We start from the raw sequence: 27713 nt of genomic DNA on the forward strand, positions 1-27713 counted from the left end.
GGGATAGGGAAGCAGTATAATTTGATGTGTGTACATATGTATAGTCTTACAATTTACCTGATGCTAAAAATATGAATTGACTCGCAAAAAAATTCAATTGATATTTTTCCCAGAAAATTGTTGAAAGGAAGATTATATGCTCTCACAGAGTAAGAGATCTCCCCAAAATAAATTAATATCTTATCATGCGAGTAAAATTCCTAGTTGAATTCTGAACAGAATTTTTTGTGAGTTTCAGCTTAGGACATAAAGCCATAGTCAATAAATTTCGTTTACAGTTTCTCCCAGGAGGTGTGTCTTCTTCAAATGCCATAAACATATGAGGGCTTTCATTTGGAAGAAGTGGCATGCCAACATTTATGAATTAATCAATGTTGGGAGTATGCCCTTGATTACTAGCCAGTGGCTTAATCAAATGTATGTGAGCTCTGAGCTGAAACTATGATTGATTGCCAATGACCTGAGTTTTAATTGTCATTTTATTAAGATGAAACTAAGTTTCCAATATAAGACTCACATAGCGTGATTTGTAAATAGTTGGTGCTAGTTTGAAAAATTAATTTAAAAGGAACTTCCAGGGGCAGAACCCAGATGGTAGAGTACAGGAAGCACTCTTCCAACACTCCCCTCCAAACAACTTCAAAATAATACCTCAAATTGAATTCTGAGGTAACAGAGGCAACAAAAAGTCAGAGCAAGACATTCTTCCAGTGCAATACAACTTAGCAGCTACAAAAAGAGATCTTTGACACAGGAGTAGAGGCTGACCCAGAGCCCACATGCCCAAAACACCAGTAGGGGGACTAGGGGATGGCAGCAGCAGCAGCAGCAGCAGCTTGAGGAGCTCCCAAGCCAAAGACGGTAAGGGGAAATGGCAGATCCCTATGCTACAACTGGATACAGGACTTGATGCTATTTGACCACTTCATTGCCTATAGTCTTTCTGTGTCACACTTCAAGGGCAGAGAGAAGCACTTTCAGTCAAGAGTTCTTTTTGTGGTGACAAAGAATTGAAAACTGAGGGGATATCCATTGATTGGGCAGTGGCCAAACAAGTTGTGGTATCTGATTGTGATGGAACACTATTGTGCTATAAGAAATTATGAGCAAGACAACTTTCAGAAAAACCTGGGAAGACTTACATGAACTCAAAGTTAAGTTAGTCGACCCAGCACGACATTGCATACAGCTACAGCAATACTATAAGGATGATTAACTGTGAAAGACTTAACTGATTCAAGGTAATTCCAAAGGAGCCATTATGAAAAGTACTATCTTTTTCCAGAGACAGAACTGATGATGTCTAAATGAAGATTGAAGCATACTTTTTTTACTTCCTTTATTTTCATGTTTGCATGTTTTTCTTCTTTTGCAACATGGCTAATATGCAAATGTGTTTTATACGACATGTATAATCAATATCATATTGCTTGCTTTTTCAACTGGTAAGGGAGGGACAAGAAGGAGGAAGAGAATTTGGAACTCAAAATTTTTAAAAATGAATATAACTACTCAATGTAACAGCAGCCCTCCACAGTGCTGACCCCTGATGCCCCAGCAACCACGCTGAAGGGACCCACAGTTGGCATTGATGTTGGAATCATTTATACCTGTGTGGAAGTGTTCCAACATGGGAAAATGGAAATCACTGCTAATGACCAAGTAACCTAGTCACCCTAAGTTACATCACCTTCACCAACACAGAATGTTTAGTTGGTAATGCTACAAAGAATCAAGTTGCAATGAACCCCATCAACAGAGTTTTTGATGCCAAAGGTCTGATTGGTCACTGATCTGATGATACAGTTGTACAGTCAGACATGAATTATTGGCCTTTTATGGGGATGAATGATTCTGGCAGACCTAAGGTCCAAGTGTAGTACACAGGGGAGACCAAAAGTTTCTATCCAAAAGAAGTATTTTCCAAGGTCTTGATCAAAATTAAAGAAATTGCTGAAGCTTACCTTAGGAATACTGTCACAAATGCTGTCAACACAGTACCAGCCTATTTCAACATTTCCCAATATCAGGACACTAAAGATGCTAGAACCATTGCTGGTCTCAAAGTGCTCCAAATCAATGAACCAACCACCATTGCTATTGCTTATGGCTTGGACAAAAAGGTTGGTGCCAAGAGAAATGTGCTGATCTTTGACCTTGGAGGTGGTACTTTCAATGTCTCCACTCTTACCACTGAAATGGAATCTTTGAGGTCAAGTCCACAGCTGAAGACAACCAATGGATAAGAAAGATTTTCACAACCACATAATCAACTATTTGGAGTTCAAGTGAAAGTACAAAAAGGACATCAGTGAGAAAAAGAGGGCTGTCCTCTGTCGGCGCACTGCTTGTGAACATACAAAGCATACCCTCTCTTCCAGTACCCAGGCCAATATTGAGATTGACTCTCTCTATAAACGTATCAACTTCTATATCTCTATCACCCAGGCTCATTTTGAACAGCTGATGGACCCTGTGGAAAAGGCCTTAAAAGATGCCACGCTAGAAAAATCACAGATTCATGACATCATCCTGGTGAGTGGTTCCATGCAGATCCCCCAAACTCAGAAGCTTCTGCAAGACTTCTTCGGTGGCAAGGAGTTCAAAAGAGTATCAATCCTGATGAGGCTGTTGCCTAGGGTGCAGCTGTCAAGGCTGCCATTTTTGTATAGACGTAAATCTGAGAAATACAGGACTTACTGTTGTTGGATGTCACTCCTCTTCCCACTGGAATTGCAACTGCTGATGGAGTTATGACAGTTCTGATCAAATGTAATACCACCATCCCCACCAGGCAGACACAGACCTTTGTCACCTATTCAGACACCAAGCCTGGTGTGCTTATTCAGGTTTATGAAGGTGAGAGAGCAATGACAAAGGATAACAACTTGTTTGGCAAGTTTGGGCTCACAGGAATCCCTCTAGCACCCAGGGGTATTCTTCAGGTTGAAATAACATTTGACATTAATGCAAATGGCATCCTCCATGTTTTTGCTGTGGATAAGAGCTCAGGCAAGGAGAGCAAGATTATCATCACCAATGACAAAGGTCGTTTGAGCAAAGAAGACATTGAACATATGGTCCAGGTGGCTGAGAAATACAAGGCTGAAGATGAGAAGCAGGGAGACATGGTGTCTTCCAAGAATTCTCTTGAATCTTATGCTTTCAACATGAAGGCTATTACAGAGGATGAAAAACTGCAAGGCAAAATCGGTGATGAAGACAAACAGAAAATCCTTGAAAAATGTAATGAAATACTCAACTGGCTAGATTAAAAACCAGAGTGCTGAGAAGGAAGAACTGGATCATCAGTAGAAAGAATTGCAGAAGGTGTCCAAACCATCATTATGAAGCTGTGCCAGAGCACAGGGGTCATGCCAGGAGACATGCCTGGTAGGGGTGTGACAGCCCTATCTGGAGGTGCTTCTTCTGGACCCACCATTAAAGAGGTTGGCTAAACACACCAGAAGAAAGAGCATTCCACACAGCTTTTTCAATCAAATTTGTAGCCAAGGCAATAGCAGCTTAAATGTAACAATTAAGCTACTGTATAAATCTAGGCATTCTGAATACTTAAATATTTGCAGAGAAAAAAGTGAACAATATTATACTTTATAAGTACTGTAAACAAGTGGAAATGCAATTCTTGTCCTGGAGAATAAAATATATTTAAAACTGGCATGATAAAAAATGAATATAAAAAAAATTTTACATGAATTGGGAAAGATTTGATGAAATAAAAATACATATTTTAAAAATAAATTAAAAGTTATTTTTCTTCTAGAATTAGTTAATTTGATTCATAAACTAAACTATAATGAAAATACATTCTTGCATCTTATTACATTTAATAGGCAACCTCTGCAGCAAAGTTTTCCAAAAAGAGTAACTTTCATCTGTTTCAATTTTGTACAAAAGCAAGATATTCTGCTGCTGTCACCAGTTCTAACTGGCATGGCAGTCCATTGTCAATTGATATTGAATTAGACGAAGAATTGAAAATAAAATTGTACCAAGAAAGTCATTGTGTTTCTCATTATTTTGGTAGTCACTCTAATACTAGAGTGGGATTCAAAGTAATAGCCCAAATAAAGTCATTATGCACCCCCTGACAATTATATAAACACATCTTTACCCAATCACTGTAGAAGTTTGTAAGATCATCTAGATTTTAGAAGAAAACTCAAAAGGCAAATCTAACTCCCCAGGAATGAGGCCTGGGTACCATCACAGAAATACACATCTGATGTTTTAGAAGCAGAAATATGTGCAAATAAACTAGGCTAATAGAAATGCATATTTCTAGGGAAATTTTGTGCCCAACCAAGGTTCAAATTCAGGTGTTATAACTTAAAACTGCATATCCCTTCTACTCTACTACACTATCCCACATAATGAAGAGACTGTACTTGTCCAAGGACATTGGGGAAGAAGCAAATAGGATTGCATAACACTGAAACACAGTTTTCCTATGATTTCCTTTTCCTTTTAGTGCTTCCCTAGTCCAATGGTCTGTATTTTCAAGAGTAGTATGTGTACACATACTATGGGTAGACAGATCTAGATTTAGAAGGGATCTCACAAGGCATTTAGTCCAAAATCCCCATTTTTTCAGATGAGGAAATGAGTCTTAGGGAGATGAAAAGATCTGACCAAGGTCACAGAGGTAATAATTAAATATCAGGGTCAGACTCTGAAACCCGTCCTCTGATTTTAGACTAAGTGCTCTTTACATTGAACTTTTCTGCCTTCCATATGCTACAATGCAGATTGCAACTCTTCTGAAAATTAGTAGATGGTCTTTGAGAGTTTCTGTGGGCTAAAATTTTACCCCTGCAGTCAAGCTGGGAATAATGTTTTCTGCACTTAGCTAGACTGGGCCTCAGACAACAAACATACAATGTATGACTGGGTAGACTTTAGACTTCCAGCTTGAAAAGACCTGTCAGTCCTTGTAAATCACTGGCATAACTTTTGAAAACTCTTTTCAACTCACTGTGCATTTATTAATAACCTACTATTTATTCACCAGATGCTCTCCTAGGTGTTAGTGATATAAAATACTCCCTGCCCTCAAGGAACTTACATTACATTGTCACTTTCATGCCATCATGAGGCATCAGAATAAATCTTTAATTAAGGCATTATTTTATTATAAACAAAAGTTATGGAAATGTCTCACACATATAGCATAATGGATACATTATCTTATTTAATTCTCATAATTTCTCTGTGAATTAGGTAAGAAAGGTAATATTCTTAATTTGTATGTGAGGAACTCAAAACTAAAGAGCTGAATGAATTGCCTAAGATAACAGTTAAGAGAACTAGCATTAAAACCCATAATTCAGAGTCCTTTGCACTAACTTACAATGCCCCTCATAAAGAATAGTCAACCTATCTGTGCAAAACTTAAAGGTAGAATTTCACTTTCATTAGATACTTACTGATTTGAAAAAAAGGCAAGATGGTTTGTAAGTAACAGGTGCATAGAAAAGAAATGAGTGAAGCTTATCAAGTGATTCTGACTGCATATCAGAACCAGCCCACAGTAAGCAGCAGGATGGGCCTGAATAAAGAAGACCAATATCTGAAGATGACACACTGGTTGATATTTTGGCAGATGGGTGGTGTGTAATGGCAAGGGAGTCTAGCAACAGGGAATAGAGGTCAAGGAAGACAGGTTGTCACCATCAGAGAGGTCTTACAGTGGTCATGAATGAAAGTTCCAGAAAGCAAAGAATACAGAGCCAGGGCAGAAATCCAAGGGTTTTAATCTGGAGTCTATGAACTTGGTTTTGGTTTGTTTTGTTTTGTTTTGTTTTTTTTTAATGTTTTTGATATTTATTTCAACATAATTGGTTTCCCTTGTAATCCTATGTATTTCATTTTATGCATTTAAAAACATTATTCTAAGAAGGCATACATAAGCTTTACCAGACAAAGTCCACAGTACAAAAAAATGGTTAAGAACCCCTATGATAGACTAGGATATAAGAGGATTGTTGGCCATCATCAGAAATAATGGGTAAATGAGACCTAGTCGTTGGAACTTAAGGGTAGGGTGCACTACGTAAGGTATCACACTAGGGATCAAAGAAGAAATCAGGCATGGGGAAACTGGACAAAGATCAACTTACTAGGAAACTAGAATATAAAAGCCTGACTTGATACTAACATGCCCAGACTATGGATTTGGGGGCATATTTCCCCTAAAAAGAAGAAGCTATATTGGCCCCAGAGCTTAACCCATAAGGAGAGTTGAATGATCCTGAATTACTTAGAAGTGGGATCAATGAACCAGCTTACTCTTTTCTTAGTTCTTCTCCAACTACTCTTGGAACTATATTGTGCCCTAAAATAGCTTTTCCACTAATTCTAGCTAACTAACCCATCAGTCCCAGGTGCAAGGACAAAGACTAATAGTGAGGCAGGAGTGGTTCATAAAACTTGATGATTCTACTACTTATAGTTCCAAAAACATCCCCTATGCTTTCTGTCTCTGTGCTTTGTTCACATTGATTACTGTTTTTTTTATATTTCATTATTTAAATTATCAGAAATCTGTTTTCTCTTCCTCTCACTGTTGACCCCATTAGAAAAAAAGAAAAGAAAAATTAATTCCTTGTAACAAATATGTATAGCCAAGCAAAATCAATCATTAGTACGCTCGCACTCTCTCTCTCTCTCTCTCTCTCTCTCTCTCTCTCTCTCTCTCGCTCTCTCTCTCTGTGTGTATGTGTGTGTGTGTGTGTGTATGTGTGTGTGTGTGTGTATGTATAAATTCTAAATCTATCACCTCTCTATCAGGAGGTGGATAGCACGTTTCGTTGTCTTTCTTCTGGAGTCATGGATGGTCATTGCATCAATCATAGTTCTTACAGCTTTCAAAGTTATTTGTCCTTACAGTATTGATGTTTTTATATACTTGGTCTCCTGGTTCTGCACATTTCATTCTTCATCCCCTTATAAAACTCTTCAAAATTGTTTAGTTTCAATTGTTCTTCTGATTCTGCTTACTTCATTTTGCATCATGTAAGTCCAATTCAGTCATTACTCAGTTGATAGACACCCTTTTAGTTTCAAATTTTTTGCCAAATAAAAAAGACTGCTATAAATATTTTTGTACTTATAAGACCTTTTCCTATTTCTTTGATCTCTATTGTGTATATCCCTAACAGTGATATAGCTGGATCACAATTCCAAATTATTTTTCAAAACGGCTATATATATTCCTCTGCCTGTAATAACCTTTCTTCTTATCTTTACCTGTTAAAATCTTATTTATCCTTCAAAGTACAGTTCAAATATGTTGAAGCCTTCCTAGATTCCTTCAAGTATTGTACATTAGGAGGGGGCAAAGCAACATTTTATCCATACCACTCAACCCCATGTATTTTAAGTTATAAGAGATTAAGTAATTATTTAGATTAGCAATTGTATCCTATATATAGCAATTGTATCCTATAGCCTTGACTCTAGGAGCAAAAATGACAGACAAGTAGAAGAGTTTTCTTGCCCATTCAGAATACATAGTCTCTGACAGAAGAAATTGAACAAATTATTTCCTTCATCTTAAAATGCTCATGATCTTTCATTATATTCTCTGTCCCTATAATAAGGGGAGGTATTGATGCTTGAATATTTCCCTAATGCTACACAGGAAGAATACAAAGTTAAGCAGAACAGATCTTGGGATATCGCATTTGAGGTTTTCCAAATTGGTATTGAACCATCAATAAATACTTTTCAGATTTGACCACTCAATCCGTTCTAAATCTAACTATATTATTTTCTAGTCCATGTATCTCAAGTTTGTTTATAAGAATAGCTTGAGAAATTTTGTCAAATATGTTGCTAACATCTACATAAACTAGATCTAGGAGTCTAGTAACCCTGTAAGAAAAAAGAAACAAAGTTAGTCTGTAACTTATCTTCTCTGGGACTTACTTTCTAAATATGCATTGAGGGCATTGGAATGGATGACATCTAAGGTCTTTCCAGGTCCAAATCTTGGGGTCCTAGAGTAGTGCATAAAATGATGAATTTGGAGTCAATAAGACCTGGTTTGAATCCCTTCCCCATACAATTACTAGCTGTGTGGCCCTGGACAAATCACTTAATCTCTCTGGGCCTCAGTTTCCTCATCTGGAAAATGAAGAGACTGAACTTAATAACCTCCAAGGCTCCTTCCAGCTCTAAATCTATAATCTTATAAATGCAACTCACCTCATAGCATGACTGGACTGAGGTCCTAACTCTAAATTCTACCCCAGATGTGCCCCCTGACCAATACAAGTGCAATTTAATCCCCAAAAAATCCTTCCCAGGAGTTCTTTCTCTTCTCAGTCTCATTCACTTCCTCTTCTTTACACTGATGCCACTTTGTTGTCTATGTTTCACTGTGTGTCCTTTAGTAAAGCGAATAATGATATTTCTATCTTATCTACTGAGAACAGATTCCACCCTAACTATACTTTCTAGAAAAAACTGAATCGCCAACTCAGGCAGCCTGTCATTTCTATGCCAACTGCATTGCTGAAAAGCCTTCTGCTCCCTAAAACGAGCTTGATGGAATCCAGATTTCCTGAGAGATTTGGTATCTAACTGGAAAAGAATTCATAAGCTTTAAATCAGAAAACTTGGTGTGCTGGAACTGTAGTATATTAAAATATTAATCTTGCTTGGAGCTCAATACAAAAGGAACAAAACAAGTGATTTAGCCTAAACCCCAATCACATTAAGGCTGCCAAAGCAGTTATTACTTTGCTTTGTCAGTCTCTAGTTAATAAAAGTTATGAAAGACATACATTTCCATTTTCCCAGGTGTCTGAGAACCTCTTAATACTATATCCTCCATGCTTCATAAAAACAGATTAATATTTTTTAAACATCTCTCATTTTGTTACCAATTATTTCTTGGTATTGCCATCTTAGAAAAATAACCTTTAAATATTCTCATTTCTGTACTGGAGAAATGAAATGTTTAGCTCCTAGATGGTGACACATTGGCCAGTATCACCCTATACCTTTTGTCCTTAGCGGGATTAGAATTTATACATCTTCCAATGAAACTCTTACCAGTTGGTGCAAAAAATCCAAAACAACTTTTACTTGAAATCATCAGTTCATTTTGTTGGCATAAAACAAAAGCTTTATTCCTTGACTTTTCTATTGAACTATTGATGAAATTAATCGGCATATTTAAAGATGATATGCTGAGATCTCACCACTAAGGCAAGTTCTGTTGGAGCCCACCAGACTATTTGGAAGAAGGCAAAATATTAATGAGTAACAGTTTAACAAAAATGACACAAGATTTTCAGGGCTTTCTCAGAATCTATAAAGCAAAAATATCTAACATATCCAGAGCCCTCTGCATTAACTCTAAGCTTCTAAAAGAACAACAAAATAGTAGGTCTAGAATCTAATACACGTAGAGTTTTCTGATCTCACATCCCCAGAGTTCTAATCTTGGTCCCCTTCTCTTCTCTCTCTGAACTATCTCCTTCGGTAATCTCTTCCAAGCCCATGGTTTCAACTATCACCTTTGCACGCCTCCAAAATGTATTTATCTAGCTCCAACATCTCACCTAAGTATCATTCTCACAATTCTACCTGCATGCTAAACATTTCTGACTAGATATTTCACCAGCACCTCAAAATCAGCATGCCCCAAATTGAGCTCAATATTGTCTCCACTTTACACCAGCCGTCCTATCAGCACCATGGCCATCAACTTTATTGGAGGTGAGACACTGTCTTCCTCAGCACTAAACAATGGACAGCACCAAATTGTTTTTAAAGGGAGCAAGGTCCTATTGCCCATGAAAGGTAATGTAGGGATCCAATGATCAGGAATATTTAAGGAAGAATACAGGTTGTTACTAGGACCAGTAATTAGGCAGGTCCATTCACTAAATGAGAGTTAAATCCAGAGTAGCTTCTTCAGTGTGGGAAATGGGCTTAATTGTTTGGGAGTCCTGAGCAGCATCCTTGGCCGAGGTAGTATTTCATGTCTCTTTCTTGGTATAGCAACCTGAAGGACAGCAACTGGAAGAGATATTTGTTTCCCTTTGCCCTTTCTCTGACTATCTGGTGTACTGTGGTGATACAGTATCGTTCTCCCATAATAAGGCCTCAGTTTTCTGGTAAAAGCTATGAGGTAATGGTCTTTCTGAGGTAGGCCCAGCTCTGCTTTTTGAGTCAGCACTGGTTCTAAAAATCTACCTCTTCATCCCTTAGAGCCTATTTTGAGAATTCAAACAAAATATTCTTCTTCTCTGCTCTATTATGTTGAGGAAACCACCAGCTTCCCTGTCATTTAAACTCTGGGAATATTCTCTAACTCTCTTTCTCACTCTTCTCCATGCATTCAATTGATGTCCAGATTCACATCTTTGTAATTCATCTCCCTTTTTCTACAAACATTGTCACTGGGTTAGATCAGGCTTTCATCCCCTCTCACTTGGAAGGGAGGAGGGAATAAGCATTTATATAATACCCATCATGTGCCAGGCACTATGGTAGGTGCTTCACAAATATTATCTCATTTGATTCATTCCAACATTTCTGAAAGGAAGGTGCTATTATTATCCCTATTTTACAGTTGAGGAAACTGAGGCAAACAGAGTTAAAATGACTTACCCAGGATAAGTGTATGGATACACCTGGATGCTGAGCCCTACCCACAACGTGACTCAAACCTGGGGCAAATCTAAGAAGGTTCATGTCTTAGGGAGACCCCACGGAGAGAATTCCCTGGAATTATGACTGATTAATTTCCTATCTAGGACCTCCCACTATTTGGATAAAGACAATGGATGAAGAAATATTTTCCTTCAGAAGGAATTCATCTGATTAACCCTATTGCTAGTACAGATTACACTGTTTCTCTGTAACCTGAAAGGAAAGAACTGGATTCAATGACTAAGAGGGCCTCAACTAAATTATCTACAATCATCAGTCTCTGCCTACTATTTCAGACATCCTGGGAAGGATCCAGGGAACCCTCATTTACTTTAAAAAAAAAACTTGATTTGGAGCTGTGTGAAATGGGAAAAGCACGTAATAATCAAAGACAAAGATGTTTAGAGGACAGCATCCCACACTTCCCTCTGATTGTAGAAAAAAATGAAGGTAAGATGTGGCATATGTGCCAACAGGTGATTCTCTTCCCCTGTCCTATACCTGTGCATGTGGATTTTCTCTGAAGATCTTTGATATCTTCTCTGCTATGTTTCCCTGGATGTATACTCTAGCTTTCCCTAAAACCACATGCTTTTGTTTACCATTTATTAGATATCCATGTATACATACAATTTAGCAGACTCTACTTGTAGTTGAACCATGCCATTCTCATTTTTAGCACTGTTAACGCTGGTAAGTTATCCCCTGGCAATAAAATAGACATTTTTCAGTGACTGGTTTCTATGTAGTGATGAAGTCTACCCATTCTCTAGGAAATATGCTTTAGTAAGGGAGAGATTAAAATGTCAAATTCTCAGGACAGAATAATGTCTTATGCAGATGGATCAAAACAACTTGCATCTGTTATGTCACTTCATGTCATCATCCTAGCACTTCACAGTACAATTACAAGGCATGTCATTAGGATGTGAACTTAGACATTTGAAGATACATTCATAAGCAATTTTTTTTGCTTAAAAGTCAAAAAAACAAAAAAAAATGAGTAAAACTTATAAACAATACAAATACCCACATATATCATTCCCATATACAAGCTAAAATTTAATAGCTTGCTAAATTCACTGATATGGTAAGAAAAAAATATTTTTTCTCTCCCTATAATTGCCTCTCAATCTCAACTTTCAAGTTACATCACTTTTTTCATAATTTCCTAATTAACATTATTTGTGAGAAAACATTAAGCAAGTATAATGAGAAGGGTATTTAGCTTCCAAAATTTAGTGTATTCTAGTACAAATGAATAGGACCTACTACTGTCCTCAAGGATTTGTTGTTTTTTTTAAAATGGGCCTTCGGAGTTTCATTTTTGTTGTTACTGTCATTTTGTTTCATTTGACTTCTTTTTGAGGAAAAAAAGGCCTAGATACCTCTGAAATCAATGCTTTCAGCCAATCAGTGATAGAATATTCCTTCTGGAAATCTACAGACATATGCTTCTCTATAGCTGATGTTAAAGTTCTAGCAGGAAAAATCATGAATAATCTATCATGGAATCATAATATCAAATTTGCACAAAGGGATTAAGGAAAAATCATAACCTTTGTGTCCTAAAAATATGATCTACATGACAACAAAATATGTTGATTTATTTGTTCTTCATTTCAAAGAGGACCACTGACAACATGGGGTGGTATCTTGACTTGCATGTGAATAACTGGATTTGAGGCAGAGCTATACAGTCATCAGCCTCACTCTCTCTTCCAGAGTCATGAAAGTCCATTGGCAATCCAAAGGTCAGGATGACTGGAGATGGCTGGGGAGGCATGTCTTTGATGTCTGATCAAGCTCTAAGTGCCCCAAAGCACCTGCTTCAGCTGCCTTCATAGCTGTTGGAACAAATTGTTTTCACCCATACTTTCAACCAGGGGAAGTCTTCACATACTTGGGGCAGATATCCCCCTAATTCACCAACAGTTTTGAGGTCCAGTGGTTACCCTCAGCCTGGTTTAGCCCATCTGCAAGATGGTTTTACTGAGGTGTAGTCACTGTGCATACTACAGCTTCTTGGAGCCACAGGTGAGAGAGCTATGTTGATCATCTTACATGCTCACCATAACTTACTATGAGTAGACTGAATATTTGTATAATCACTGAAGAAAATATTCATTTCTGGAAACTCATTCCTTTACTGACTTATCCAATACTTATTTAAGTATCTTGTGTAGCGTGCTAAGTAAAAATCAAAGACAAATAAGACATAATTTCTGTTCTTAAATTCTTAGTCATCCAAAATCAGAATTCTTCCTATAATACAGTGAGGCACATCAGATAAGTTCTTTTGTAATAATTTTGAACACTTTTTGAATAGATTTGTCTAGCCATGATCTTATGGGTAATGAAATGCCACAGAAAGCACTTCCCTCTCAAAATTACTCCCTCCTCTGGCTTGCCACAATGGTATTTAAAACTTCCTTACCCAAAACACTTTTCCCTAGATCTGTGATTGTGTCTCTGAAACATTCAGCATTTTCTCCTTCTGGATACTCTCTCTTCATTAGGTTGTTTTTTTATTTTTTGTTTTGTTTTGTTTTTGACACTGCTCTCTCCAGGGTCTCTTCCTATCTGTCCAACAGTTCCTTTCTAAATCTCTTTTTTTCTGGTATTTCATTCACATCACATCCAGTAATCTTAGGTGTCCTCAAGGGCTCTTGTCTTTGACTCTCTTCTTTGTCTATGCTGTCTAGCTTGGAAATCTCATCTTTCTCCAAGGGTTTGATTATCATCTCTCTGCAAATGATTCCCAGGTCTATATATCTAGTCCTCATCTTTCTTGAACACCAGTCCCATGTCACCAACTACCTTTTAGACATCTCAAAATGGATGTCCTATAGGCATCTCAAACTCAACAGGTCCAAAACAGAACTCATTATTTTTCCCAAAAAACTCTCCCCTTTTCCCAATTTCTCTATTTCTACTGAAGGCACAATCATCCTCACCATCTTGGTTTCATTTTTGACTTCTCACTCTCATTGACCCTACATATCTAATCTGTTGCCCAATCCTGTGATTTCAGTTAACCAATAATCTATCAATCAATAAATATTGATTGTCTACTATGTGCTAGGCACTATGCCAAGCACTACTTTTATAACATCTTTCCTATCCACTCCACTCACACAACAAAATCAGACCCTCATTACCTCTACCCAGATGACTGCAGCAACCTTCTAACTGGTGTCCTTCTTTCAAATTTCTCCCCTCTCCAACTCTCCTCCACTCAGCTATAAAGGTAAAGCATATATATTGCCATATTACACACACACACACACACACGCACGCACGCACGCACCCTACCATGAGCTCCAATGGTTCCATATTAGCTCTAGGATCAAATATAAACTCTTTTGATTTAAATTTAAAGCTCTTCATAACTTGCCCCTTTCCTACCTCTCCTGTCTTCTTACACTTCAATCTCTTCCACATATTTTATACTGTAGCAACAATAGCTGCTTTGCAGTCCACCAGAGACAACATTCTACTTCCTTTCTATGTCTTTGCACTAGCTGTCCTCCACACTCAGAATATCCTACTACCTCACTTCTGCTTCTTAGGTTTCCTGACTTCCTACTTCTTACAAGACTCAGCTCAAGACCTACCTACTCCAGATGGTCTTTCCTGGTCCTCCTAGCTACTAAAGCTTTCTCCTCTCAGAGTGACTTACACCTACCTAGTGCCTACCTTATAGTTATGGAGTTGTTTAAATGTTGCATCTCCCATTAGAATGTAAGCTCCTTAAGGGCAGGTACTATGTTTTTTGGTTTTCTCTGTATCCCTAGAGCTTAGTACTGTGGCTGGCACAAAATAAGCATTTAATGAATGTTCATTAACTTGACTTTAGAGAAATCTAGATACGGAAACTGCCTCTACTGATGCAAATCTTCAACTCCTCCTTAACTTATAGTCTTAGAGTTTAAGATTCTTAGACAACTGTCTGAGTTACTGACAGGTTAAAGTATCACACAACAAATATACATGTCAGAGACAGGATATGAATGTTGGCCTTGCTGACTTTTTATCCACTATAACATGTAGTTCCTCTATACATAATTAACTCCTTAAAGTTAATAAATTAAACATAGATGCCTTTTTATAGGGTATGGGACTAGGTGAGTAGAACTCTGCAGATAACATTGGAATTGGTTAGTTTTACTTAACTGTTTTTTCTTTTTTATTCATTGTTATAAGGGACTGTTCTTTGAGTAAGGATAGTATATGTTGAAAAAAAAAGGAGAAAAAAACAAAAAATGTCAATAAAAATTGAAAATTATGGTATGTGATAGCACAATAAGCTAAGTTTCCATTAACACATTAGTATGAATTCGTTTCCCAGCTCCCTTTCCAACTGACAAGTAGCTTTTAGGTGGGAAGAATGAAGCAACCAAAAGTAAATGTTAATGGAGTGAAATTGGAGAATTAAATCTATAGCATAAACTAGAGAGCTATCTGTTGAAATATCTGAGTATGCTCCATCCATTCCCATAAGAAGAAATCTTGGGCATCCAAGATGCCATTTTAGGGCACTGGGCCCATGAAATGCAAAGTGTTATAGAGATGGAAGACTGGATTTGAAGGAGGAAGTTAGAGTATGTCAAAGATAAATTTCACTCCTTTACAATATTGCCTCAGACTGATCCTGAATCCAGCTGCTCATTCATATGCAAAAAATACTATTACTAGTATATCACAGTATAGTATATCACTAATATAGACCTCTGTCCCATAAATTATTTTATGGAAAAAATAATCAACCAAGAAGCTATTAAAAATGAATCAGGTTACTGGGAAATAAAATCTCTGCCATTTCTAGGAGCTAAGGGATGTTTCCCAAGTTAATTTCCCAAGTGAGTTAGTAGATCAGAAATTCCTCTACCTGATGACCACAAAATGAGTGCTCCCTCTGTCATTTCTTTTTTTAAAAAAATATTTTTTTCTAATTCATCTGAGTAAGATTGTCTAGCAGTAATGTCACAAACCTGTTGTCTCTTCTGTTCCCTACTTGTCTTTGACCAACAAGCCCAAGACTTGGTTCACTTGTGCCTCCCACTTTTTACTGTACCTGCCACCACCTTTTCTGGATGACTCTGGTCTATAAGAGATCAGACAGACCTCCCCTTTTTCTTCTTTGCCTTGAAAATGGGCACACTTGTATTTTTGTTAAAGGCTTTATTGCTAATTACTACAGATGGATTAAAATAACAATTGGGAGAAAAATTGCAAAGTATATCATGATCACACCAGTTAATGCTGGCTCTAGTTTAATACTTACAGAGCTAGATTGTTCTTTACTTTTCTCTTTCTTCTTTCTCTCTCTCTCTCTCCTTTCTCTTGTCTAGGGACAGCTTGCTTAGTCCTTTATGGGCTGGATTTTAGGTCATTTCTCAGTTTCTGGCAAATCTACTTGGTTTAACAAAAATATCTCACTGTCACCTCAACCATATTTCTGAGTATGAGCCCTCCAAGTCTATAGAAGGACTGCTTCCCCTGCCCCTACACTATCTAGCCATCAAACTGGTGAAGTATTATTCTTGCCCTCACTTCCATGAATAAGAAAGCCCTTCCTCTCACCTAATTCTCAAAGATTTCTTCCCATGAGCAACAGATTTGTAGCTTAAGATCTGAACTTCTTAAATTAGGACTCATTGACAAATTTCAGGGGTCTGTGAACTTGGATAGGAAAAAATGCATTTTTATTTTCACTCATTTCTAACTGAAATTTAGCATTTCCTTCAATTAAAAACATAAACCCAAAAATTTTGAGAAGGGGTACATAGGTTTCAATAAACTGCCAAAGGAACCCATAATACAGAAAAAAAGTTAAGGACACCCCCAACACTATCACCACCACCCCTCAGAGACACCCAGCTCAACACATTTTAAATGAGGAAATGTAATGGAAGCCAGAGAATTTATGACTTTGGGTAAGTCACACAAAGTAAATGTGGGTACACAAACTAGGTTATTTACCTCCAAATTTAGTCACCTTCCACTGAACCAAGTTTCTCCCTGAGCCTATAGTCAATTCCTTCGTTCTCCTCAAGGTCTCAGTGCTCTGGCCTCAAAAGCTGCCTCTCTCCTCTGTTCTGTTTTCTCTTTCTTGACTGGTCTGCTTGAAGGAAATTTTCTAGTCAGTTGTAATAAGCAGATTTGTGTTCATCTGCGCAATTGCTTTCTTTAGCTTCCTTATGTTAAAGCTAGCATCTAGGGCCCTTTCCTCTTTGAAATTCACATAATCTCCAAAATACCCTCTTTAAATTCCATGACTCCACATAGGTCCCCTTTTCCAGACTCAACTTTTCTTCTTGATCAAGATTAAAATCCTCTGGCTGCCTTCCCTGACTCTCACTTTAGGATGGAGATAGTAAATACTTTGGGACCAACAAACCATTAAAGGGCTTTATAAATAATTATAGCAGGTTAGGGTTCCTAAGAGTCAGGAAGACTTAGGTTCAAATCTGACCTCAGACACTTAATAGCTGTGTGATTCTGGGCAAGTTACTTAACCCTGTTTTCCTCTGTTTCCTCATCTGTAAAATGAGCTGGAGAAGGAAATTACAAACCACTCCAGTATCTTCACCAAGAAAACCCCAAAAGGGGTCATGAAGAGTTAGACACAACTGAAATGACTAAACAACTAAATAGCAGTTTAAGTTCTCTGTGGAAGGAACTTTAGAGGTTATATCACTTAGGTTGTATAACATGGACCCCTTTTGGCAGTCTGGTGAAACCTACAGAACCCTTCTTAGAATTATGTTTTTAAATAATTGAAAAAAAAATTCTAAATTTCATTTAGATGTTAGTGAAAATAAAGATTTTCCCCCATCCAAGTTCATGTATGTCCTAAAATCTACCCACAGACCCAGTCTGTTTGCTCCAGATTAAGAACCCATGATCTAGTCCCTCCCCTCCATTTTATAGATAATGAAACTGAAGCCCAAAGAAGTGACTTGCCCAGCATCACACAGAAATAACTAACAGAACCAGAATCAGAATCCATGGTCCACTTACTTCCATCGAATGATCTTCTGCCTGCTCTACCCTTCTTCCTTGCTCTCAGAATACTGTATAATAATAACAGCTAGCATTTCTATAGCACATTAAAGTTTTCAAAATGTTTTACAAATTTCCAATTTTATTTTCACAATAAACCTGGGAAGTAGGTGTTTTTATTATTTCCAATTTACAGATAATGCAACTGAGGCATACAGAGGTTAAGTGGCTTGCCTAGGGTCACACAGCTAGCAAGTATTTGATGCCTGATTTTAACCCTAATCCTCCTCATTCCAGGTCCAACATGCTAAACATCCTAAACTGGTTCAGGTTTATCCCCTGGTTTTCTAAAATCCAGGTTGTGCAATAAAGAAAATGGAACCCTACATATATTTGGCATGTGTAGCAAATAATAACAATGAAAAAAATCATGCTGCCAATGAGGATATTAACATTAAAATTAATACTAAAATTCAGTATTATACTGCCCTTCTTACATCTACCTTCGAGCTCTTTCACTTGCTCCTCTTCCTAATTTCTACGTCACTCCTGCACCAAAAGGTTTACATGCTATCTCTAATATCTTCATTTCCCTAAGAGGAAAGAGCTAAGGTAGAGATTTAGAGATCCCCAGAATTGGCAAGAGGCAGGGAAAGAAGACACGGCTGCTTGTAAGCACTTTGTCATCACTGTGGCTGACAAGAGAAAGCCGGGTGCTCCAGGACACAGATGCCTAATAGAAAGTAAACAACCCCCCAGGCACTTGCTTGAATCTCCACTCACAAGAGAACCACATGCAGCAAAGCTGGGCTATCACAGTGCATACAGAGAGAAAGTTAAGGACCCAGGTGCATGGGAGAGGGAGGGCTTCTACCCAGGGCTGCCACACAAGTGCAGCTGGAGCAGGCTGTAATCAACTATTCAGGCACTGATGATGTGCTGGGCTCTTCTGTTCTCTACCTTGCAGAGAGGTTATTGCAGAGCAGTAATACTGCATGATTTCTTAAGCTGTGCGCTTCTGCAGGGCTGTGTGATCTGGCGAACTGCCCTCTGACACTATCTGAGTTCCTTTCCCAAAGTGACTTGTTTTATGAGTTAGTATGCCCTTCCCTCTATGCCAATTCACTGGCGATCAACAAAGGAAATACTTGTGCCATCTTTGCATTCACGGGAGAATAGATCTATGTGCTTGAGTAGGAACCAAGGAACTGGCAATTTTGGGTTACGTAGATACAGAATTTTAACTAGGGTTTTCCCTTCAGGATACCCTTGTACAACTGTATTCTTCCTCTTTGTGGCAGTCCTCTGGCCCACTGGTCCTATAACTCATGGTCCTCCACTGATCTTGTGCCTGGACACCACCACCTCCTAGATCTCCATCTCTTTTTTGGAAGGTCACTTTCTCCCTGCCAATACACTCTCTTTCTGCTGCTTCCTTCCCCTACTCCGTCCTTTCCAATGGTTAGGGTGGGGTATGCCATGAAACCTAGAATGTTTCTTCTCCTGGCAAAACTGCACTTTATTGGGGTGGACTGTCCTATTTCCACTAACTAAAATTTCACTGGATATAAGAATTCCTAATTAGAATTCTAGCTAACAATGTGCCTACTGATTAGAAATGGTCCCAGACTAGGTTAAAAAGACTTTTGTCCAACAGTGGGGGGGTCTGAAGCTCCTTTATTTATATTCTCAAGGGACAAGAACAAATCTAGTGAAGATAATATTATTCTCATTCAATTTAAGTAGACCAGTATCTTTTCACCTTAGTAGTTAAAAATGAAGGGTGTGCATATGTTAGGGGAGAGGAGTCCTGTTTAGTATTTGTAGAATTTAACTAGATATATGAGGGGTCAAAAAGTAAGCTGTGAATTCTGTCTGTGAATAAGATAAAATATGGGCATCCTTCCCTGCTCCCAGATCCTCAAGAGAAGACACATTGAGAGCAAAATGAGGAACCAAAAATAATTCTGTTTTCCAGAGAGCAATTTTATCACTAATAGCTAGTTTACTCTAATTTCTGGTGGTAACACATGCATATGGGAGGGACACTGATGAATTAGAATACGGAAGGACTAGCAGGATGATGAGAGGCCTTGAAATCATATGAAGAATGATGAAAGGAAGTGGAAATATTTAGAACGGAGTAAATAAGACTGAGGAAATCAAAGTGATCTGTTATCCCTGCATTTAAATATTTAAAGTGCTTTCACATGGAAGAAGCATTACATGTGTTTTGTGTAGTTTCATAACAGAATGAGGATGAATGGATTGGAAGTAACAGTGAGACAAATTTTGGCTCAATATAGGAAAGACCTTTCTAATAACTAGGTAATAAGTGACAGAAGCAGGAACTGAATCTATGCCTTCTAACTCCAAGCCAGGGCCCTCTCCACTGCACCATACTGCTTGTAAAGGAGTCTATAGATGATGGTCAGGCTTCAGATATTTGTAAAACACTTAGCACACTTAAAACACTGGCACAAAGTAGGTCCTTAATAAATGCTTGATCTTTTCCCTTTACTCTTCAGGTAACAGTTGGACTAAATGGTGGCTAATAACTAACATTTCTATAGTGTTGAAATTATAAGCTCCTAGGACAGGTACTGTTTTTTTTCTCTTTTTATATCCCCAGCACTTAACACAGTGCCTTGCACACAGTAGGTGCTTAATACTTATTGATTGATTGCTTTAAAGTTTGTAAAGTACTTTACATATATTATCTCATTTGATTTCTGAAGTGCCTTTATTATCATTGAATTCTGTGTTTCTGTAATTCTAGATTCAATTTAGTAAGCATTTATTAAACATCTGTTGTCTCTCATACCTGAAATTCGCTCCCTCCTCACCTTCTCCTACTGACTTCCATGGCTTTCTTTAAGTCTTGGCTAAAATCCCACCTCTTGCAAGAAGCCTCTTCTGGTCGCCCATAATGCTAGTTCCTTCCCTCCGTGGTTATTTCCAACCTATGCTGTATATATCTTGTTTATACATAATTATTTATATGTTGTCTCCCTTATTAAATAATGATCTCCCTGAGAAGAGGAAATGTTTTTGCTTTTCTTTGTATACTAAGCACTTAGCATTTTACATGGCACATAGTATGTGATTAATAAATGTTTGGTGACTTGACTCATGCAGCTTCCTAGGTGACATCATCAATTGATGAAACTCATAGAGAATTCTGAGTTTTTTTCTTTCCAAAGAGAACATGCAGTCATATCTGATGAATCATGTGGTAACACACCTTACACAAAGCAGGAAGTGCACTAAGAAAATTTGAGAAGTGAAAGAACCCGTTCAACTCAATTTTAATCAATCCCCACCTCTGCTCATCAGAATTTAGAGCAGTATTGATTATTCTTTCCAGAGTATAATGTATATCAAGGGCATGATATACTGGATATACAAAGAGGTATATGGCCCAGATCCTGCCCTCAAAGGGTTTACAATCTTCTTAGCACATGTAGGCATATGTGTGTGTGCGTGTATATATATATATATATATATATATATATATATATATGTATATGTGTATACATGTATATGTGTGTGCGTGTATATATATATATATGCAAAAACATCAATAAAAGCCAGTATTTAAATGTCAACTGAGTAATAGTAATGTAATAGAAATGTTATAATTAAATTACATTCAGCAAGTACTTATTAAGCACTAACTACGTGCAATGTTCTGTACTAGACTGATGCTTTCAAGAGTTCAAAGGTAGAGAAAATCACTAAGGCCTGAGGTAGTCAAAGAAGGCTTCATGGAGAACACGGGTGTTTCTGAAATGAAGGATGGTCTTTACACAAGTAAAGAAGAGGTGGAAGGTCATTCATTCCAGGTAGGGGAACAACAGGAACAAAAGTGTTATTATGATAGTATATTGATCCACAAGGATCACTGAATAGAATTGTAAACTACATGATAGGAATAGAAAAATCAAGATGGAGAGGAAATTTTGGAAGTCACTCCAAAGCTATAAGGAGTCAACACTATGACACATGATCTCCCCTGGAATGCAGAATAGTGAAAGCAGGCTTCTGCAGGGCCAAAAGCAAATCTCAGCAAATATTTTCGAATACATGTGTGAATTAACTACTTTTACCAATGTTGGCAATGACTACCTGGGGGACAATAGAGCACCAATAAGAGTAGCAGAGAGACAATGAGAGAATAATCTGAAAGTCAATATTGAAGTCAGCTTGGGGAAGAGAAGAAAGCTTCTGTGTGCTGCTGGTTAAGTATACCCAACATATTGTCAAGCATTGTGTATTTCCTACAGTAATATAGATAACTAAGATATTTTCACCATTAAATTTTTATCATTCAAATTATTTCTTCACATGCCATGGTAAGGGCCCATTCTTTGTCAATGCTAGCAAAGTATTGCCACAGGAGCTGGAAGTTTGCTAGGAGTTCCAAGATTATTCACATTGCGATGAGGGGGAGGGAGAACTAGAGCAACATCTGCTGCCTCGCCATGGTCCGTTGCATAGGACCATAAAAATGCAAAATGTTGTCAGGTTTTTTTGTAAATGAACAACCAGTCCCACAGGAATCAGTGAAGGGAGGAGGCAGACTTTCATCTAAACGACAGAATCATTCCAAAGCTAATTAGAAGCCATGACTATGGAAAAGAAAATGTAAATGACGCGCTTTAGAGCAGGGAAAGAATGAGTTGGCAGACTGTGTGCCATCTACTGCCAAGCTATATTGTACAGCCTCACAATACTTACTCCATTGTGTTACTGTTTCAACAAAGTACAGATTTCCACTGCATGCACAAAACGCTGCTAAGGAAACCTGTAATTAGATTCATTGATTATTAAAGGTAAGAGGCCCTGAGAGATCATCTAAATGAACTGTCTCAGGAGACAGATGAAGAAACTGAGACCCAGAGAGAGGAAGTTATTTGCCCAAGCTCACTCAGCTGAGCAAAGCAGAATTAGGTCCTCTGGCTCCAAATTGAGTGTTCTCAACCACATAAATAGGGATTTGTCTGAAGGCATTCAGCTAGTAAAGGGTAGAGCTGGGATTTGAATCTAGGTCTCTTTCCATCACATGACAGTTTCCTTTGTCTGTGTAAAGTGGTTCTTTGGGTTAGCCATTTATTACTGCCAAATTTTTGCTTGATGGTTTCCTACAAGACATGAAATGGAAATGTTTGTGTAATTGAAACTCTTTGTTTATTTATCATAACATTCTTACCAAACTTACTTATCAGTTAAGAAAAGATTAGAAGCAGCAAACTTGGAAAGGGGGTGAAAAGGAATGTAAGAGATCAAGTTAACAAGTAAACAAGTATTTATTAGGTGCCTACTATATGGCAGGAACTGTGCTAAACCTTAGTAAACAAGACACATAGAGATCAGGATTATCTTTTCCAACGTGACAAGGGCCACAAGTTGAGACATAATTGAGCCTGATGTGAAGGAAAACTGGGTATGTTCTAGGACTACAAATAGCCCTGAGAGTTGATGAAAGGTGTTTTCAGAAATGCCAAACAGCAGGTAATAAACCAAATAACATCTTCCTAGAGATTGCTGTAGAGAAAGTGCCTGGGACAGGAGAAAGGGTCAGGAAACCATGCAGATATTTTTTTAACTAAATTCAAAGAAATAAAAACTAAGGAACAATTTGCTTTGCTCTTCTCAAGGAGCCATTAGTTCGTTAGGTTGAAGAAATCACATTGTAGACGATTTTTTTGTACACACTCAAGACAGTTAAAGCATCTATTTTCCTGAACTCTTGCCTGACTTTGGTCATAGAATAATAGTTTCACAGTGGTAGAGTTGGAAGAGCCCATCTAGGTCATTTAGCCCAAACCTCTCATTTCAAAGATGAGGAACTGGAGTCCTGGAGAGCTTGAATGATTCGTCCAAAGACCCACAGATGCTAAGTGGCAGAGCTCAGATTCAAACCCAGGTTATCTTGCTCCAAGCTGAGCTCTTCTTCAACTCTACCACACTTCTTGTGTCCTATCACCCTGAATTTCACTTAGCACAGTGCCTGCTTACTGAGTGAGTGATTGACCAAATTTCTCACCTGTTATTCCAGACTCGTCATACCTTCTGCCTCTAACCTATGGATGCTAAAGCTTCAAAACTTCTTTTGGTAACACAATCCAATGTCCCATTATATCTTTTTTCAGGTAGTGCTTCTTCTCTCTATCCTTAATTTTTGTAGCCATGATTTGCTGTCTGTCAGTTGAAAAGGAAATTTTCTGCTCCTCCATTCTTATATGTATTTCAAGTACCATTTCTGTACTATAAATAAAATCATTTTCATCACAAGTCCTACGTGTACATCGAAGATAAGTTCCATACAGGCAGGCATTGTTTCATCTTTGACTTTGTCCCAGTTCCCAGTACAATGTCAGACATATAAGAAGCACTTATTATAAATGCTTGTTGATTGATTGATGTAGTTTGAAGAGTACTATAGTGACCGCCTGAGCATAGATCTCTCACTACCCCCCTTCCACCAAAAAAAGAAAAATCCCTACTATTCGTTAGTCCTCTGGACTAAGGTTTATTTACTTACTTACTGATTTATGTATTTATAAACAAAAAGACAGTATTAAAATTCTTAGCTGAAAGACACAAGGAACATATTAGCACAAATTAATTTTCCTATTTTTTGTTTTGTTTGTTTTTTGTTTTCCTTTTGTTTTGTTTTTTTAAGGGAAGGGCTGTCTCCTGAGAGGACTGGACACAAAATAGGTAAGCATCGATGAAGCAAAGTGTTTTGAGATAATTCTATAATACTGGGTGCTTTAGGTACAGGAAAGCACGAGGATATCTAGCATTGCAAGTGAAGGTAAAGAAGAACTAAAGCCAAAATTTCACATTTATAATTGTGCCTCATACTGACCGTGTTCATTATTTCTCTTTCCTCATAGGTCCTGTTTCCCAAAGTTTCAGTATTATTTATGCCCTCCCTGGATAAGGTTGTCTTATCAACAGGGCACCAACCTTGTAATGTATACAACAAATATTGTCTTAGAATCTTTAGGAAGTAGGATTAAATTTGCTTTGACTGCAAGGTAGTGGTAAGGAAAAATCTATAACATGGGACTGCAAATTGAGGACTCTCCAAAGGGCAGAACCGAGGGCAAAGAAATTAAAGAGAAGGAAGTTCCAGCTTGATATCTACAAAAACTTCCGTATTCTTAGAGCTACTGAAAAATAGAAAATAGTGAGATGGGGCCAGCCCCCCACCACCACCACCACAGGAAGCCATCATTTGGAGGATGGATGCCCGCCTGCTGGGAGATGATATAGAAGAGATTCTTCTTCAAGTACCGGCTGGGCAACACAAATATTAGCAAACTAATAAATGGGGAATTCCACCACCTAGAGCAATCTCCTTTAAAAGCCTCCAGGGACACTTCAAATCTTTTTTCAACAGTCATTAAAAAAACATAGCTGTCCTTTTCTGGGTGAGCTAATTCAGGACGCTTAAAGCTAGCTGGAGTATGCTATTTCTTTGTCTTCTTTCACCTTTTCTTGAATTCTTAGGCTATTTCATTTTGTGAGAAGAATGAAGCATGGTCAATTTTGTGCTGGCAATGGTGCCAGGTGGGCACATTTGATGGCCTGATTCACTACTCCCATCATCAAACCCTTCACCAGTAGCTTATGTGAATTATCTCCAAAAGCATGAAATTTCCAACTGAAATTCATAAAATGGTTTCTAAATGAATAGTATAATACTGACCTCTATTTGAATCACTCATGAGGAAAAAATTCAGACACCATTTGGCAGGAGAACCATACATAATTCTCAGAAACAGATAAAAACTTGTACAAAAATTAAAAACCTATCAGCCATAGAAACAGAGTTAGAGGTTACACACATCAGTAATATGGAGGACTTGTCTGAAAAAACATTGTTTCCAAAAAATCATAGCTAAAGGCCACAGTACTGAATCTAAATATTTGGATTTACTGTGCCTATTAATCCTATTTACATCACTATCACTAATCACATTATTAAACTGAAACACTGGATCAGGAAAATAAATGATTCATTGAACCAATGGTATGGAAGATTAATTACATTTATTGTAGAATTAAGGTGGAAAAATATTATTTTACACTCTAACAGTTCCATTTTCTCAGTATAGTCTATTATCATTGATATTTATGTGATTTTTCTTTCAACTCAAGTACTAAAAAAAAAAAACTGTTCAGTCCAACTTGAACCACTGGTCCACAATTACCCAATACCATGTACCCTACTGAATCCTGAAAGAATGGTCAGTGAATCTTTCATTTTGTTTAAAGAACTTCATCCAGTAAAAGTTATAAATGTTTGAATTATATCTGCCATGGATTCCTCCCATTCCTTTGAACTTTATCTTTCAGGCTCTGCTTCAGATATGTGGCCATCCTACTGCAGAAGACTGCTAAAAATGACCCCTCGTATTCCATTTTGAGAGCAATCAATCTACTGCTTCATATTGCATAGAGCCATTAATGCTAATGATATTCATCTTGCAAGGACAAGATAAACTATAGAAAATAATCTATTGAATGACATACTTTCTCTCTCTTAGTGGAGAAGTATCAATATTAGTTGAAATATAGGTCAGAAATCTACAATTTCTCTGAACCAAGAATCATATATGGATGCAATCCGTTTGTCTCTAAAGGCGATTTATACTTTAATATTTCACTGTGGGTACACTTTTCACCCATACAGGTCATAAACTTTCACACCTCTGTCAGTGGTCTTCATTAGGCACTGTGGGTCTTCAGCACCATAATTAAAACCTATCTACCTTGGTAGAACCTGTCAGAAAACTCAACTGGCATATCCTTCAAGAACCCAGAGTTACATCCATACTATGATGAAGCACTGGAATGGGTTTTAAAGGAGGAAGGTATTACATACAAAGGAGAGAAGTGCTCCATTCTATAGGCAATATATGTTATATTTGTATTTTCTTATAGTTAATTATTCAGATCAACCATATTATTTTACAATGTGATGTTTATCAAAATGCAGGTAATTTCATGGGGCAAGAAAGTCTCACTTTCCCACAATTTATATTATTTCTGGGGTTTTTTTATCCTAGCCGTGAACCCAAGGATTGACAATTCTACAGCTACCCTGTGCTACAGCTGTTGTTATTGTTGTACAGTTGTTTCAGTCATGCCTGACTCTTCATGACTACATTTAGGGTCATTTTCTTGGCAAAGATACTGGAGTGATTGGCCATTTCCTTCTCTAACTCATTTTTTACAGATGAGGAAACTGAGGCAAACAGGGTTAAGTGACTTGCCCAGGGTTACATAGCTAGTAAGTGTCTGAGACCAGATTTAATCTCAGGAAGACTTATTTTCCTGTCTTCAGCACTCTATCCACTATACTACCTAGTTACCTCGACCATAGCTACCAAACTGCAAAATTACATATAAGGAGAGGAGAGGAAGATGATACCCTAAATATCAGTGATAATAGCTAGCATTTACACGGCACTTCAAGGTTTGGAAAGTATTTTATATAGTTTAACTTGTTTGTTCCTCACAAAAATTCTGAAGGTAAGTTCTATTATCATTCCCACTTTATAGATGTAACTAATGAGAAAACCCTGAGAGATAAAGTTTCTGGGTAATTAATAACTTACTAATTAGACTAGCTAATAATCAATAAATTGATGATCAGTAGTTTCTCTTGGTGACCAAAGACCCCAAATGGAGACCCTGAAGCCTTAAATAACCCTTCTGAAAGAGAATTCTCTTGGCAACTGAAAACAAACACTGATTGGTGGACATTTACTGAGGAGGTGGGCTAAAAGTCTTTAGCGCCTCCTGCTAAGAACATGACTTGATCATGAGACTCAGCAGCCTCAATCTGGGCAAGGGAATCATCTCCATCCAGATCTCTAACTGGTTTTCTCCTCCATAAACTGGGTCACCCTAAACTCTAATGGAGGAGAACAAGGGCAGGGATTTCTTCCTTCAAGGCAAGGGCTCACCCAGACTGGATTCTGTTTACATTCTAA

General features: G+C 37.7%; 1 pseudogene; it reads left to right on the forward strand.

The window, feature by feature from the left end:
* Positions 1-779: 779 nt before the first annotated feature.
* On the forward strand, positions 780-3351 carry LOC114023803 (annotated as a pseudogene).
* Positions 3352-27713: the final 24362 nt, after the last annotated feature.

The sequence above is a fragment of the Vombatus ursinus genome, unplaced genomic scaffold (assembly GCF_900497805.2).
Source record: "Vombatus ursinus unplaced genomic scaffold, bare-nosed wombat genome assembly UNPS02014818.1, whole genome shotgun sequence".
NCBI lineage: Eukaryota > Metazoa > Chordata > Mammalia > Diprotodontia > Vombatidae > Vombatus > Vombatus ursinus.